This window comes from Oryx dammah, unplaced genomic scaffold, assembly GCF_014754425.2.
Source record: "Oryx dammah isolate SB20612 unplaced genomic scaffold, SCBI_Odam_1.1 HiC_scaffold_20, whole genome shotgun sequence".
NCBI lineage: Eukaryota > Metazoa > Chordata > Mammalia > Artiodactyla > Bovidae > Oryx > Oryx dammah.
The window spans coordinates 399595-406788 of record NW_024070204.1 but is presented as its reverse complement, the minus strand read 5'-3'; the positions used below and the strand labels follow the sequence as shown (position 1 = coordinate 406788).

The window sequence follows — 7194 nt, the reverse complement described above, 5'->3', positions numbered from 1 at the left end:
CGCCAGGGGGGTGCAGGGTCTGTGATCTGCAGCCTCCGGGAGGGCGTGTGGGGGAGGACCACGGCAGGGTCAGGAGTGTGCTGTGGCCCTGGCAGGGAAGCAAGACTCCTTGCAGGCTGCAGAGTTGCCCTTTGACTGTACCAGGACATGCGGCGACATGCAGTGAAGCTCAACCGCAATGTAATGTGTAAGTGTCCAAAGGAAGAACCTCCTTGGCTGAGAACACGTAAGCTGACTCCCACGGGGTGTGAGGATGACGGTGCTCCGACTTTGGCACCGAACGCTCGTGTCTTCTGCGACGTGGGGGTGGGGAGCTCATTTTCTCGCTCGCACCGCTTTCCCTTTACTTGCTAGATTGGTGGAAAGGAAGGACTGTCCTTTCTCCAGGTCTAGGAGTTAAGAACACCCGGGGCCCTTCCCCCGCTGCACGGCGTCCCTGAGTGTGCCCCTCCTGTCCCGTGTGTGCGTGCCAGCACAGTCCCCCTGCTCTGGGCCGAGTTTCCCAGGGTCTCACTCTGTTGCCCCCGTGTGTTAGGGGCCAGGTGCCCAGACGCAGGTGAATCCTGGGAGGGCCGCCCTGGCGGGAACGTCACGAAGCTGTATGTCTCACACGCCCTCTGCCTCCGGCCGCCGCGGCCACAGCTCTGAGCCTGAGCAGCCTCCGGGAGCAGGTTCAGGGCTCACTCCGCTCCGCAGCCCTGGGCCCACACCTCCCGGGGCGCCCTCCTGTCTCCTGCAGGGGCCGGGCTCTGCCTCCTGCTGGCTTTCCAGCCCCCCACCCCTCGTCTAGTCTAGCCTCGGCTCAGAGCACGTGCTCTCGCACCGTCAGCGCACTTCTGTTCTGTGAACACGCCACCACCGTCCGCTGCTCCGCTGTGCCCCACGGGCCCTGAGTGGCTTCTGATTTCTGGTTCCTGTGAGTGCGGCCACCAGGAGCCTCCCTGCTCTGCTCCTTGGGGGACAGGCGAGCGTCTGCAGCCCCTGAGCGACTTGGGGGTGCCGCCTCCCAGTCGCAGCCGCATTGCCAGCAGCGCAGGGCAGGCCATGGCTGCCTGCAGGGCATGCGGCAGAGCCTGTGCTTCAGGCCACGGTGACGGCCCGGCGTCTCCACCAAGCCTGGCGCCCGAGCCCCCCCCCCACCCCCGTGCCTTGCGGATTCCTCCGGGCTTTCTGGTTGATCCACAGGGTTCTCTCTAGATTCTGGAGACCAGCAGCGTAGGTTGCACGTAGGAGACACCTTGTCCACCCCACAGCCACCTTTTCGCTCCTTAACTGACACTTTTGGAGGAGCAGAAGTCCCACGTTTTAATCTGGGTCCATCTCAGAATCTTCTGCTTTGGGGACAGTGGTCTTGTGTGCTGTATACAGTCTTTCCCACGCAAGGACATCGGGTGTTCTTAAGCATCACCCACCTGGGGCTTGATGGCCTTGCCTCCTGCTGAGTCGGCACCTGAATTAATTCTCCTTTCTCGCTGTGTGTCCAGTCGGTAAGCCTGTCTCCTTTCTTGGAGAACATTTTCTCTCCTCTTTTCCTGCAGGACCACCTTGCCGTCCACACTGTCTCTGCCTTGTGGGTGAGTGGGGAGCTTTCTTCTGCCCGGCGGTTCATTCTCTGCCCTAGACCAGGACCGCACACCACTTCAGGTCCAGAACTTCCCATCGAGTCTCAAAACCACTGGGCAAATCCCCCACCTGTTCTTCCTCCGAGCTGGACGCCTAATCCTCGTTCTTTTGCCATTTCGTTTGCTCTGCATCCAGCTTGTCTCCCAACCCAGAACAAAAACAGGTGTGGGCATTTTTGGTTGGATTAGACTAAAGCTGGGTGACTTCGGGGACAACAGGCATCTCTGTGCGTTCGGCCTCAGTCTGTGTTCGTGACGTTGCTGTTCTCTCAGTGACGAGTCGACCGTCTTGCACAACTTTTGTTAAATTGATCCCTAGGAAATTGACTTCCTCACATAATTTTAAATGATGTATTTCTAAACACTGTGATTGTGTGGTTTTGCTGCTTCATGGAAATAAAATAGATTTTTGTATGTTTACCATGTAGGCAGAAATCTTGATAAACCCACACTGATTCTGAAAATTTCCCCAAGCCCCTTTGGACTCTGTGTGTACACAGTCGCAGAAACTGGGGACGGTGGCGGTTTCACTTCCTCCTCTGCATTTATGCCGCTCTGTCCTTGTCTCACCTCACTGAGCAGAGGTGAACAGAAGCGGCGACAGCAGGCAGGCGTCCTCTCCTTACTCCAGCTGGAAGAGAAACTTGTTCAGTGTCCACAGAGGTTTGTAGTTTTTTGTAGGTACCCATTATCAAGGCTTTCCCTGTGGCTCAGATGATAAAGAATCCACTTGCAATGCAGGAGACCTGGGTTCGATCCCTGGGTCGGGACGATCCCCTGGAGAAGGGAATGGTGACCCACTCCAGTGCTCCGGCCTGGAGAGGCCCGTGGACGGAGGAGCCCAGTGGACCACAGCCCATGGGGCGGTAAAGAGTAGCGCACGGCTGAGCAAGGAGCACACCGTCCATTGTGAAGCTAAGAAATGTGCTTCCTTTTCTGATTTGCTAAGAATTTCTATGATGAATAAATGCTAAATTCCATCAAATTATTTTCATGTGTGTACACCGTGTGTCAGTCACTCTCTGCAGCCCCAGGGGCTGTAGCCCGCCAGGCTTCTCTGTCCACGGGTGGGATTCTCCAGGCAAAAGTACTGGCGTGGGCTGCCATTCCCGTCTCTAGGGGATCTTCCTGACCTGGGATCAAACCTGGGTCTCCCGCACTGCAGGTGGGTTCTCTATCATCTGGGCCAGCAGGAAAGCCCGTGTATGCCATACACACACACACACGCACCTGTATACCTGTGCATACACACGGGCGCCTGTATACGTGCGTGTACACACGTGCACGTCTGTATACATGTGCGTACACACGCACACGTCTGTATACGTGCGTGTACACACGCACACGCCTGTATACATGTGTGTACACACACGCACGTCTGTATACATGCACGTCCACACGCGCGCACCTGTATAGATGCGCGTCCACACGTGCGTGCCTGTATACATGCACGCGCCTGTATACATGTGTGTGCACGCGTGCGTCGGTATACATGTGTGTGCACACGTTTACACCACATCTAGGTGCTCTCTTTTTGGGGTTTCTGATCCAGGAGCTCTTTAATCTGCCCTGCTGTGGAACTGATCCACTGGGTTCAGAACCTTGGTTGCTAACCTTTTCAGGGCTGGACTCTGTGTTTTCTTCTCAAAGCTGCTTCCTGCATTCTCACAACCTCTGTTCTCCTCTGGAATTCCTCACCTTGCCCTTCCTCTTTGCACACGGCGTGCGCCACCCATTTCTTCTGCACACAGCACACACTGTTACTCTGAATCAGAGTCCAGCCGAGTCCAGTACAGAGAGTGGAGCCTCTCGTTTCTGTCCCCGCTTGTCTCTGCAGGCTCTTGGCACTTCCCGTTAAGCTTGGCTGTTTCTTTGCCATGTGTGGACACGGTGATCTAAAGATGTCACAGAAGCGTCTCTGTCTCCAGTGGGAGTCTCTTCCTCTGGAGTGGGTGTGTCCAGAGGTGTTTGGGGCACCAGCGATCCAGGGCCCCCAAGTCCACGTTGTGAGTTCAGAGGAGCCCGCTTGGTGGCCCTTGCTGGCTGCCCGTCCACTCCCGGGCATCCCTCCATCTGGCAGGCCTCGCCTCACCCCCAGCCCTGAGCGTGGGGCCAGCCAGTACGGGGCCCCCCTCCCCCGGGGTGAGTCGGGGGCTTCCTGCTCCCTGGGGATGGTGGCCCGGCCTCCACTCCAGTGCCGGGGTCCACCTCTCCCCTCTGCGGGGCTTTGAGGCCTGTGGGCCACACTGTCCTCCACCTGCCAGCTGGTCAGGTGTGGGCAGCCGCCCGCCCCGCAGCCCTGGGCCTGCCCCTGGCCTGTGCATGGCCTCGCACTGTCTGCAGCCCCGCCGGGCCCACCCTTGGTGCCGCAGTGTCCCGAGGTCTTGGTGGTCCCGGGCAGGAGAGGCCTGGCTCTGGGACCAGCTGTGCAGGCCCATGGTGACTGCCGGGCGCCGCTGTCGGAGAGAGGCCAGGCCACCCACTGCAGCCACGTTTCTAGAACAACAGGCTTCCTGCCGAGGCCTTTGCCTCTCCCACCGTGCACAGCAGCAGGGGGCCAGAGCCCAGGACGGGCCCGCTGCTGGCTCTGGCTGCCGGGTCTGTGTGCCCACCTGGCGCTTCACCACTTGGGCCTCTGCGAGCACTTTTCTCTGGGGCAGGGACCCCCTCCCCAGCCCCCCGGGTCTCCCTGATATGTGAGGGTCCAGGGCTGCTGTAACAAATGCCCGCAGGCTTGGCTGCGACAGCAGAAATGTGTCCTCCTTCCGCTCTGGGCCAGACCCCCGTCCGAGATGAAGCTGGGGCAGGACTGGGCTCCCTCGGGAGGCCCCAGGAGGGTCCCTCCTGCTGCTTCCGTCTCCTAGGATGCCAGGGACCCCTGGGCTTGGGGCCGCGGCGCTCCCGTCTCTGCCTCCGTCTTCACCTGGCCTCTGCTCTGTGTCTGTGTCTCTTCCCTCCTGTCCCTCACAAGGATGCCTGTCGCTGGACTTAGGGCCACCCTGGTCCAGAGGTCCTTAGCTTGATGACGTCTGCAGGGACCCTTCTTCCAAACAAGGTCCACCCACCTTGTGAGGGTGTGAGCTCACCTGACTCACCCTGGCACCAGGCGGGCTGCAGGTGCTGTGTTCTTGGGCTTTGTAAGAAGCAGGCTGACGGCAGAGGCCGGCTCTGGGGCCTGGACAATGGGGCCCGGGTGTGGCTCCTGGGAGGCCAAGGGGTCCTCGCAGGGACCCAGTGACCTCTGTCCACGTGAGGTCTGCTGAGGGCAGGGCTGGTAACTGTGTCCTGGCCTCTTCCTCCCTGGCCCAGCCCAGTGGCAGCAGCCCTCAGGTTCGGGGGTGGGGCGGCTCCAACAGCAGGCTCGCGGCCCTGGTCCTCGGTGGACACCTCCCTCGGAAAGACTACCCACCCACCCCTTTCTTCTCATCCCAGAGACGTCACCTCTGACTCCGGGACCCGGGCCAGTGTGGCTGTGACCAGGCTGCTCCGAGGGACACCTCACCCCGTGCGGGAGGTCCCCACCTCTGGCCCTGAGCGTCTTCCTCGTCAGACAGTGCGGTCACACGCCCCTCCCTGCCGGGGCCTCTGCAGAGCCTGTGACAGGCAGGCTGGGGTGGAGGGCTGCGTCCACGCTGAGACTCCAGGCACCATCAGCTCCGAGGGGCAGGTGCCCGCCTGGGAGGCTCCGCTGACTGGGATGGGTGGTCATTCACGTCGAGTGCTGGGCAGCTGTGGAGTGGTGGCCGTATCGTGATTCGAATATGAACAACTGCCAAATGGCTGCATTGGGCTCAAATGAACTCTGGGATAAAGGGCCAAGGCTTCAGGCCGCGGGCAGGCAGCGGGTCTGCAGGCTTGGCTTTCCGGCTCCCGGGGCTGTTTGCTCGGGGACTGTGCCCTTGCTGGGGGCTGGATCCGACCCTGGGAGCCGGGCTCTGGTGGGTGGGGGCGCCGCAGAGTGGTGGTGTCTGCTCCCTTGGCTTGGTCTTTTGAATATACTATCCACCTCCTCCCCCAAGCTCTTCTGCAGGGGTCCAGCGCTCACACCTGGCGGGGGTCCGGAGGGTGGGCGGGGGTCCTCCCTGGCCTAGCTGACCCGGCACCCAGCCTCCTCTGCGTGGCTGCAGAGTGAGCGTGCTCAGGGCTCCAGTGAGGGCAGTGGGTGTCACACCCCCAGCCTCCCCGCTCCACCACACCTGCCCTGGGGCCAGGCCCCTGGGGGTCAAGCCGGCCGGGGTGCTGAGGTGCCCCGGGAGGTGCCCGCTCGCTCTGCACTGCCTCTGCTCCGCCCGCCCGCTGCACAGGGCCTCTGGGTTCCCTCTGTGTGTCCAGTGGTGTCTGGTGTGGGGCCTTCTGTGGCTCGGCCTTCATGGGGCCGAGGTCAGGTGCCCTCAGCAGACGGTCAGCCTGGCCGGCGGCCGGCGGCTGGCATTCTGTCAAGCTCCAAGCTCGGCCCGCTTGTCCGAGGCTCAGGGAACTGCCGTTTCCAGAGCCCATGCAGTTCTTACACAGAAGCTGGTCAGCAGGAGCCTGGGGGTCATGCCGGTTGGCCCGGCCGTGGCCCAGGGATTCGGGCTCCCAGCCTGGGGGAGGGTGCTGCCCATGATCTGGATTGTGGGGGCTGCCAGCCGCCAGCCACCCTGAGGAGCCCACAGGAGCTCCAGGGCCTGGGGCCCCTCCCGGCCCGGCTCCCACTCCCGAGCGTCTTCCTGGGATGGGGCCCCCAGGGTGTGTTCACTCAGTGGGGCAGTCGCCCCCCAGCTCTTCAAGTAGGGGTTGCGATGCCGGCCCAACAGCCCAGCCCGGTGACCAGGCAGAGCCTGAGGGGGGTCCAGGCGCCGTGGTTGCAGCTCCCCTGTGCTGCCAGCCTGGATCGCTGGGTATGAGGTGGGAGAATCACAAAGCTTGGGGCTGGGGCGTCCTGAAGCCTGAAGGCCCCTCGCCCGCTTGGGGCTGGTTGGCCCTGGGTTTTGCAGAGCAGGACCCCACACAATCCCAGGGGAGGTGCTGGGAGCTTGGGGGGTAGGGAGTTGGGGGGTGGAGGGTCCCCTGTGCAGGTCCGAGCTCCAGACGTGTGCGTCTTGCCCCTCTGCACACCAGCCTAGACCCCTCTCCAGCGACGCTTGTCCCCCCTCCCAGGGAGGCTGGGTCATCCGGGCACGCCTGGCACCCGCGGGAGACAGGGCAGGCGCGGGAGGCAGCACGTCTGGTCCACACCGAGGCTTCAGGCCCAGAGCACACGGAGGGTGGGAGGGGCCTGGGGCTGAAGGCAGCCGGATTCCCAGGGCAGGATGCGCCGTCGATCAGGAAGTGCCTGCAGGCTGGGGTGTAGACTGTGGGCAGGATGAGGGGCTGAAAGCTGAGGGAGCCAGGGAGTGGAGGTGTGTTCACACCTGCAGAAGAAAGAATCCACACTCTATCTTCACTCTCAGCACAGATCTGCCTTCTGCTCCAGCAAGGAGAACCAGGAGAGGCAGAGTTGATGCTGCCTTTAAAACAACACCTGGTCCAGCTCATGAACACACCTGGTCCAGGTCACAGGCACAGCTGGTCCCGCTCACGGGCACCTGGT

The 7194-nt window shown here is 61.9% G+C and overlaps 2 long non-coding RNA genes across 3 annotated transcripts in view; both read left to right on the top strand.

The window, feature by feature from the left end:
• The first annotated feature begins 1071 nt into the window (after window positions 1-1071).
• On the top strand, window positions 1072-2610 carry LOC120879274. Of its 2 annotated transcripts, none has more exons than XR_005724747.1 (2): window positions 1072-1487; window positions 2051-2610. It is a non-coding gene; the product is annotated as an uncharacterized LOC120879274 (long non-coding RNA). The 2 variants fall into 2 exon arrangements; XR_005724746.1 differs by having other exon boundaries at window positions 1759-2610.
• A 204-nt stretch (window positions 2611-2814) lies between these two features.
• Window positions 2815-7194, top strand: part of LOC120879273 — a 14655-nt gene continuing 10275 nt past the window's right edge. Inside the window, exons 1-2 of the long non-coding RNA XR_005724745.1 lie at window positions 2815-2825; window positions 5777-5780. This is a non-coding gene — a long non-coding RNA (uncharacterized LOC120879273). The remainder of the gene's footprint in view (window positions 2826-5776; window positions 5781-7194) is intronic.